Raw genomic sequence first — 9,177 nt, forward strand, 5'->3', positions numbered from 1 at the left:
ATGAATTTTGAAGGTACAGATAACCGAGAAAGACGGCAAGAGTAAGCTATGCTTCAGGTACAGCGAAAGCACAGCCGTCAACACGAACTGGGGCAAGTCAGTTTCATGACATTTCGCTTTTAAACGTGCGTGCCGCTGCCGGGACTTGCCTACTGTTGCGTGCACGTGGAGTGCAGAACCCGACGGTGTCTGACGATGGACGATATAGTCTGATTCATATTTCTTCTCCCTAATGGAAAGCCCATTTCATTCCTTTCTTCCCGACACACACCATGGCCCGCTGGGACGGAGCAAATTAGCCTTGTGCCTAGTCGGGCCTTATTCGCAGTTTAGGGCACAGTGTTTGAAGTGGTCCAGACCTGTGTCAGATTCGAGCAAATGAAAGGTGCATAACTGGATCACTCTGGGGGTGGATGCCCCAATCGCGCCTTAAGAGAAAAACACGACCGCTATCTCGAAATAAGCTGTCAGTCGGCGTTCGTGTCCTTCTCTTACGGCGCTTATGAGGTGTCCACCGGCAGAGTGGTCCAGTTATGCGTCTTTCCATTTGTCAAATCTAGCAGAGGGTCTCGCCCTTTCGGCGCTGGTGACGTCAGGTGACAACAAAACACAGCTCGCGCCTCTGTAAAGGAAGAAAATACAAATAATTTTTACTACGACAGTTCATGCGGGATTTCTTTTTTTTATTTTAGAAGTCTGTCGTGAGACACGAGCTGCTAAAAGGAGAACGGAATGCAGGAGATAGAAAGTTAAAAGAGGAATTGAAGACCAGTTTTCGCTGAGGCAGCCGCAGTTGTTGCCCTTGAAGTGAGTTTATAGTTCACTTCACGCTGTCACATTCGCGGTTCCGCCGCAGGCCCACATCCTGAGGAGCTGTTTTCTAACAGGATCCGTTGCTGGGCACGTCCACAACAAATGCCGCACATCACAAATATCCGGTGAAGCGCCATAGTTAGGGAAACTGTCAGTTGCTGGCAGATATTTTTTACGCCACAGATGAGGAAAGACCGGGTCAGAGCCGCCCTGCCCGTATCCGGCGCACTGATACCTCCTTTTTTAGATGCATCTTAGATGTAAACTAAGATTACAATTTTTAAGAAACACGAAAACGGAAAATTGTGCTATCCAAGAAGGTGAATTTGGGGATCGAGCCAGGCAATGACAATGCGGATAGTAGCAAACACCAACCGGATTAAAGGAACACTGAGCATGAAAATGAATGGACCGGTAACCTTGTACTTTTACGTTTTTTTTTTCGCTCTGCTCCTCCTGTGAGCATAGGCAGCGAGCTTCAAGAAGTGACGAGGCATGCACACTGCAAATCACGCAGTGCCGCTCGTGCAGCACATGAGGCGCGCAATTCACGCAAAAAACTAGGGGGGGGGGGGGGGGAATAAACTAATACGAGAATCCGGCTCCCGTTATGGAAGGAAGAAGAAAAACACTTTATTAGAGGATGACGCCACTAAATGTACATTTAAATCACGCAACACGTATAGCCATATAACAAGTACACAGTTACAAAGACGAGTCACAAGACAATCCACTAAACCGAAACAAGAACAAAAGTCAATAAGCAAAATATATTTCCTCCCATGTACAAAATAAAATAACGGCACACTCACTTAAAATGTACTCCATACGCAGACACTTATATTCAATACTGCATATACGCTGTAAAAAAAAATGAAACAAAACACACAGTCTTATTGAAGCTGAATGCACAATGTAGAAAACAAAACACGTATCCCACTGAAACTAAACTACACTGACTGAAATTCAATCACATACACATCCACTCAAATTTAATAAACACCCACAGACTTTCCCATCCACCAGGGCGCGCCCTCAGGCTGCTGTTGCTGGGTGCTGTTGCGTTCCCGGAGCGTATGTGTCAGCAGCGCGAACACAAAATAGGAAGAACAAGGGGCAGATAGTGCAGAGCGCTCAACTTCCAATTTTTATTAAAAGTTTTCTAAAAGTTTGAAGTTCAGCGCACGGTGCTATCTTCTCCTTCTTCCTGTTTTGTGTTCGTGCTGCTTATACATATGGATCCCAACCAACTAGCCCGGCAGATGGTGTTCTTCCACAACAGTTGTCTTCTGGTAACCTTGCATCACAGCGTAAGAAAACACGTTGTTGCATGACAACAAGATCACATGAAAGCGGTGTGATAACGTCTCAACAGCGTCATGTAATCATGCCTTATGGCAGATAACAGGTCCTCATTGCACCACATGGCGGTGAGCACTGCACTGAGCCATGAGGGCTAAGTCACTTCCATTATACGAAACACTGGGTAAAGACACTGGCCGTTGGAAGCTCCTTTCAGCCCGTCGGGGTCGGGCTGGGAAGAAGTAGGGTGTAACTACTGCGTGCAGACATTTTTATGTTGCCCCGATGATGGAGAGATTTAAAGTCCTGATGGCATCCGAGCCAATCACAGTAGTGCCCTCTTTAAAGGCATAAAACGTAACTTCCGCCGTGCTTCCTCCGAATTTTTCTCTGGTTGTGAAACAGCTAACGACCGTGATCGCGCGCTTGGAATAATTTAGCAGTGTTACGGAGCCGCTTATAGCATCGTTATGGCTGCCAAAAATTGGAGAACACATTGTGTTTGATGATTGATACCTCGGAACCAGAATCCGCAAGAAATCCCGTTGCTCCTTGCTCCACTTGCAGCTGGATATATATCCCTGGCCTTGTCTCGTGCTTATTAAGAATGGTAAATTGATATTCTGAAAGTTTTTCGTCTTGATAGTTTATTGACACCACCTCGTAAGCTTTGCGAATGGACTCCGTACGTTGGCTGCAAACGCTGTGCTAATGCCCTATTTTGGAACAGAAAATCCGATTTTGCCTCTCTCTGGAGAATTCCGAACCGCATCGAAAGCAGTATCTTGTCGTGGGCTGGGCTCGAAACGCCGCAGCTGATTTCGTCGCCCTGCAAGTGAACGCACCCCAGATAGGGGCGGCGTTGTAGGTTAACGAAGCTTTCCTGTGCGCGTTGCAGGCGTCCTCCGAATGAGACGCGCTCCTGCGGCACACTTCCGAGCGTTCGCTGCGAACTACTCATAGTGCTTCTCGCGGCGAACAGCTGCCTGGAACGTCATTGATGACCCTTCTCATCGCAGGCTTCTCCGAACTCGTTCGGAAGCGATTCCAATTATTAACTGGTCACGAAGCATCTCCTGAGACGGGGAGAAGTCACACGCATTCAGCAAGTATCGTAGCGCTTCGACATACTCGAAAGCAGTCTCTCTTGGCTCTTGCATTCGTCACAGAAAACGTCCGAAAATATCAGAGAAAATATCCGACGATGTAGAAAACTCTTGTTTCAGAATCTTTAACGCAACTTCATAATCGTCCGGCGTTCCTTCCCCTTTGGCATTGGTGTCCACTCGAGACGGTTGGCCCGGTTTTCCCGCATGGTAGGTGCGGCTTCCTTCGTCCCGAAGATGTGAATAGAAAGTTAGCTTTTTTGATGCACTGACAGCCTTATTCTTCCGTGTATGGTTAAATCCGTTTGGAACTACTAGTACCATTTGTGAGCAGGGCACCTCTGCTCGGCTCGGCCTAGTCTGGAACGGTGAATGTGTAAAAATCCAGAACGTGTTCAGTGCTTCTTTGGACATTTTTTCCAATATTTCTGAGAGACTATTCCTTACTAAAAAAGTCTAAAACTGTTTTGTTTGTGTGGATGAACTTTTAAGGACATTTATGGTTAGATTAGTCTCGCACCCGTAAAATGCCGGCCAAGCTACCGTGTGCTTCGTCCCCGCGTGGGAAACCGTAGAATGGCACATACCCCCTACGGGGGAGTGGCCAAGACACAGGCGGTGAACTGTTGGAATGATTAGCGGTTTTAGAGGGAAAGGAGTATTAATAGGGTATAGGCTGACAGATTGGACGACGCAACGAAAGGGGTCCTGTTAGCTGGGAGATCGAAGGTGGGACGACGGCTTTATGTGCAATTTTGAATGCAACATATGGAATGGTTCAATTTTGTATTGACTGAAAGAGAGACAGAAATAATAATAATAATAATAATAATAATAATAATAATAAATGAACTGTTTCATAATGTCGAAGGACGGTTTTCAAACTTTCTCTTTTTCGTCTTCACCCAAATTCTTGTGGCGGCGCTTCATTCATGCGCGCGCACGAAAAAGAGGAGGAAGAAGAAAGAACCCTCGCTAGTGGTTTGCGCCCCGCACTCGTTCGTCCTCGAAGCTGCCCGGTGCATTCTTGGCCCCTCGTAGACGACAGAGCCGCCATTCGAAGAGCCGCGAAAGTCTGGTGCTTTTCTCTCAAAGTGCCCCCTCCGCCATCTGCCTGCGCGCACGATACTCGACAAGGCGATCATGGAGTCCGCCCTAAGTCTGCCGGCGACGGAAGATGCTTTTACAACTGCCGTGGGAGCGGCGGGTGCACCGCCCCCCGTGGGATACGCACGCCGTCTGGGGGCGAGTCTGGCAACGAGCGGCCCGTCATCCCGGTCATACCCTGAAACAGCGCACACGGCGCACTCGTCACTGCTGGCATCCGATAACACCCAGCCCAAGGTCCGGGGATGCTGGGAACGCGAGGAGCAGCGCACTTGTGGCAGCGCATCTATCCTGGCCCTGTCGTCGACCGTCCTTGCTGCGACCAGTACGGTGAGGTCACCCCGAAGGCTTGCATGTCGTAGTGGACGCCCACACGTAGAATAATTCATTACGCTCCCCCGCACCACTCTTCGGTAAAAAAATTGGCAGTGGCTTAGCCCTGCTATCCCTGGATATACGTAGCGTAAAGCGCTCCGGTGTTTCCGCCGCACATTTCGCCTTGGCTCGATCACTCTTCCGCTTCTCGACGGCCAACTGCCAGGCGACAACCTCGGGATCGGAAGAAATTTAATTTTTCAGACTTCTGCGCCGTTTGGCAGCGGCTCGATTCTCCTTAGCTTACATGTCGAGCGCGACCGTCTTTTCTCCGCCGAGCTTATTGCATAGACGCTTTACAGCGCCGTATCATGGGGGCTGCCATTTTTGATCACGTGATCACGCCGCCATTACTCGCCGCCTGACCGCTCGGCGCGCGCCTCGTCGCGACGGCTGCTGCGTCTGATGTTTCGGTTCCGACAGGCAGGTTGTAAAGGAGCGGGAAGACGACACTGTGGTTGGTCGGAAGCTTCGAAGTACGTGTGAAAACCCTAATTTGATCACTTTAGGCGTGAAAACGTGATCGGGCTTCATGTCGCGAAGAGCCGCTGAGCTCTCCGCCTGTTCGAGGCAACGGGTGGATCGCCTGAATGCCGCTGAAGGCTTTGCTTAATATTTTTTTATTGTTATTGTCTAAAACAGCAAGGTTTAATGACCCTGCGGCTGCGCAGGTCGTTGTCGTATTGTGTACATACATGCGGAGGCTGCTCTAAAACGCTCACATGCACATCGTACTCATACTTGTTTACAACCTGTTAAAGGTGCTTAGGAAGCCTAAAATATTTTCTGTTGGTTTGCTAAACAAAGGAAGGCTACAAGAATAAATAAACAAACAAACGTTACCCAATCATGTAAGCAGTACCATGCACCAAGCAGCCTTCACAAGCTTGCATGCAACCATTTACAAGGATTCCCCGATATAATTGTTATAAAGCGCGCATGGCAGAGCGTTCACTACAAGAAGTTCGCAATTATGTCAGCCTCACATAGCATAAAATTTTGGTACGCTCCATGCTCGATATGCGATCATGAAAATGCTTGAGGTCTCGTTGGTTGTAAGTAATCAGCCGGAGTCACTTCTAGTGACTGTCTCGCGTCGATCGCGAGGAAGTGGCAACCGCAGAGCACAGCAGCCGTAACACAAATGCTTTATTCCGATTGTAGTCCACGAAAACCGCGCTACTTGGAGCGAAGTTCAACAGTAGCACCAAGGCGGTGTGTATAATACACGAACTGACGCTAAGCGTTGTCCGCTCGCACGGCTATGCATATGCAGTAGCTGTATAGGAGCGTAAGTCGTCTTTTTTTTTGTGACGTTTAGCTGGCGGGACAGCTTATTTATGCGGCTATGTTGCGCACTTACCCTCGCAGATTTTCCAAGAGCGAGACCTTTCCTTCTATATTCGCTGTCTAGCGCTGGCGAACATGTGTGTTGCGTTCGCCCGTTCGGAAAGGGTGGATGTCCAACGGGCACGAACAGGGGCAGTACGTCCTTGTGCAGTTCGGTTCCGTGAAGCTCGCAAACGATCGCATCCCGCCCTTTTAACTGTTTGTCGCAATTCTTGCAATCCACAACAGAGCATGTATTTTCTCTTTCCACATTTCCACTGCTGCGTCGAGGCATACACGCCGGCGACTTACGAGGCAAGTAATGACGCCGTGTTCCGAGCGCACCTGTGGCGCCATCTGGTTTCAAACGGAAGAACTGCGCTCTGTAAACGGTCTATACACGCGGCTAACGCGGCGCACCCTCCTCGCGATGCGCAGTAGCGCGCGGCGCAACTGTTGTAAACACGGCTCCGGCTAAGGTCACGCGTCGGAGAGGAGTACACGCCGGCGTGGAGGAGCGCGCACCGTCTGTGGCGAGGAGGCGACGCACCTGCGCCTCTCGTGACGTCACGCGGCTCTCGCGCATGCGCATAACGGGCGACCCACACTCACGCGAAATTCGGCTCTGACCCGCGTAGTGTAGCTTTACGCTAAAAATTGCCTTCCATTCAGAGGACCTCGAGACGTCACTAAGGTGCAGGCGGTGAATAATTTGTTTGATGTGACTGTCACTAAGCAGACATGGAGAGAAGCATGGCAGTCTCACACCGTTATTAGGAGTGTGTCCACTCCGCTCAATGATTATCTGCACATATACGAAATGGCAGTTCTCACCACGGTTAAATAGGTCGCAAACTTTGGCCACTGTTGGAGATGACTGACACGTTCAGCCCCGCAGGTCCCGGCTCCGAAGGACGGTGTGGGACTGCGTTATCGAGGAAACTGCACAGAAGATTTATTTTTCATATTTACAGTCGAGAAGGGCCTCGATTCTGGCAGCCTTGACGCTTTAGGAAGCATAAGAGGGTTCTCACGCAGCTTCCACCCTCTCCGTTCGATGACGTTCTACGTCACACCTGCGGTAACTCAGGACGTTCTACGTCCGCCGCTTGTGAACGTGGGTGGCGCTGATGAACACTCTCAAGGTTAGGTTACTTGTAAACATAAATACCCCCGAAAGCAGAAGAATTGACAGCCGTCGCCGTAGCTCAGAGGTAGAGCACCGGACGCGTAATTCGGAGGTCGTGGGTTCGGATCCCACCGGCGGCAGGTGGTTGTTTTTTCTTCTGCTTTTCTAATCAGTTATCTTTAAACGATAACATATTCAGTAATATTCTAAATTGATCAACACCACAAAATAAATAACTTAAAAAAAATCCCCTGTGCCCCTTGGGTTCTGTGGCTGTTGGCTTCTGTCATATTTATAACGAGCCCCTCATCCCCTTCCCTTGTTTGCTTAAAACAACATCCCGTTCAATAGGGTTCAGATAACCCAGATCCCTGACTGGAGAATTTAGTTCGTAGAACGCTGTCCAATCGGATGGGCAGTTGATGACGCTGGTGGTAACATCCACGGCAGGAGGCGGTGCCCGGCTCTCTTGCTCTCTCGCTCTGTCGCAGCTCGGTCGATGGGAAGGGGAAGACAGAGTCATCAAACACAGATCCGTCGCCTTGTCCACTGCGGCTAGTCTTCTGTGCGTTGACGCCGTGGGAAAGGACTATCCTGCAGTTTCCCGCAGGTGAATGAACGTCCTCGAACTCCCCCGCCGGATGTACGAAGCACGAGACCTGTGTCGAGGACACAGCGTCTTTCAATTAGCAGCTTCGCTCAGCGTGGCCGTGCGTAGCATCACCCAGTCGGGTGACCCGAACACCGACTCGGCCAACGTATACCGCTGCTTCCGCCGTGCTTCCTCTGCATCTGTGCTTCCGCCGTTGCTGCTGCTGTCGCAAGCTCTCGCCGCATCTTTGCTTCGCGATGAGTCACGTCCGGTACTAATTCTTCCCAGGCCCGTGTTCATCGATCTTAACACCACCTTAAGCTGCCACTTTGTGGGGGTATCCAGATTATTTCACATCGCCGGACACTTCTTAACGTCCACGGAACTCCTAGACAGGCATGCTTGTGGACTTGGTTTGAGTCGCAGGCTTGTAAGCGCCGAACCCTCTCACCTCTCGCTCGGTAGCTCAACCGGAGAAGCAGTGAGTCATACGGATGCTCTCATTGTTCGTAATAAGCTTGTAATGATGAGTAATAATTGCGCTGTTCAACAATGATACTCTTTTCGATAGCCAAACACGGTCCAGAAAGAAAAAAAAATTAGCTCTGGTTTAACTGCTGCAGAACCTGGTCAGAGAGCGTAATGTGTGTCAGACAACTACACGCGGCTTGGCGTCCATAACGTTGAGTGCGTTCCGGACAACTTCGCTACTCGCTTAATTGGAACATTGTAATTTGCATGCTCATAATTAAGTTATTCGTGAAAACATGTGTTAATAACTCCAAGCTACGTTTCCAAAACATCTGCGCGTTCCCTAGACGCTCGCCATCTGCTGTACCGTCGCCGTATTTGCGTGTTGGGGTTTCAGTGGAAGCTGCATGATGGCGCTTCGACTGTACGCCATGGCAATGGAAATTCACCGGACATGAACTTGTTTTTACGCGCTCATAATTCTTTATTTATGCCAGCCTCAGTATATATCTCGTAGCTAAGTTTCGTTGACCTCTGTACGTTCACTAGACGCGTCTTCATTCACTTTCAAAAGTCGAACAATCGTGGCGTAGTGGAAACGTCCCCGTCTTGCATGCCGGAAGCCCATGTTCGATTCGCAGTTAGGCCACAATTTTCTTCTCCGCTTTATTAACTGAGGCCGCATCGAGGTCATATCGGCGCCGTAGCATGACTGTTCATGATTTGTACGCGAGAAGTGGAGCTTGCGCTCAAAAACCTTGCAGGGGTCGACGAGTGTTAAGAAACCAGAGATTTGGTTTCTCTCTCCTGAAGGCTTTGAAACTTAGTGAAGTTTTCAAGTGCGATTTTCAAGAAACCTAAAGTGCCGCTTTCTTCACTCCGTTGTTCGCAAAGTGGGGCGCAGGAATGCACAGAAGAAGGAAGCACACCTTCGTGCTTTTGCTTCTGACAGT

The sequence above is a fragment of the Amblyomma mixtum genome, chromosome 3 (assembly GCF_055824585.1).
Source record: "Amblyomma mixtum isolate Tamu chromosome 3, ASM5582458v1, whole genome shotgun sequence".
NCBI classification, from domain to species: Eukaryota; Metazoa; Arthropoda; class Arachnida; order Ixodida; family Ixodidae; genus Amblyomma; species Amblyomma mixtum.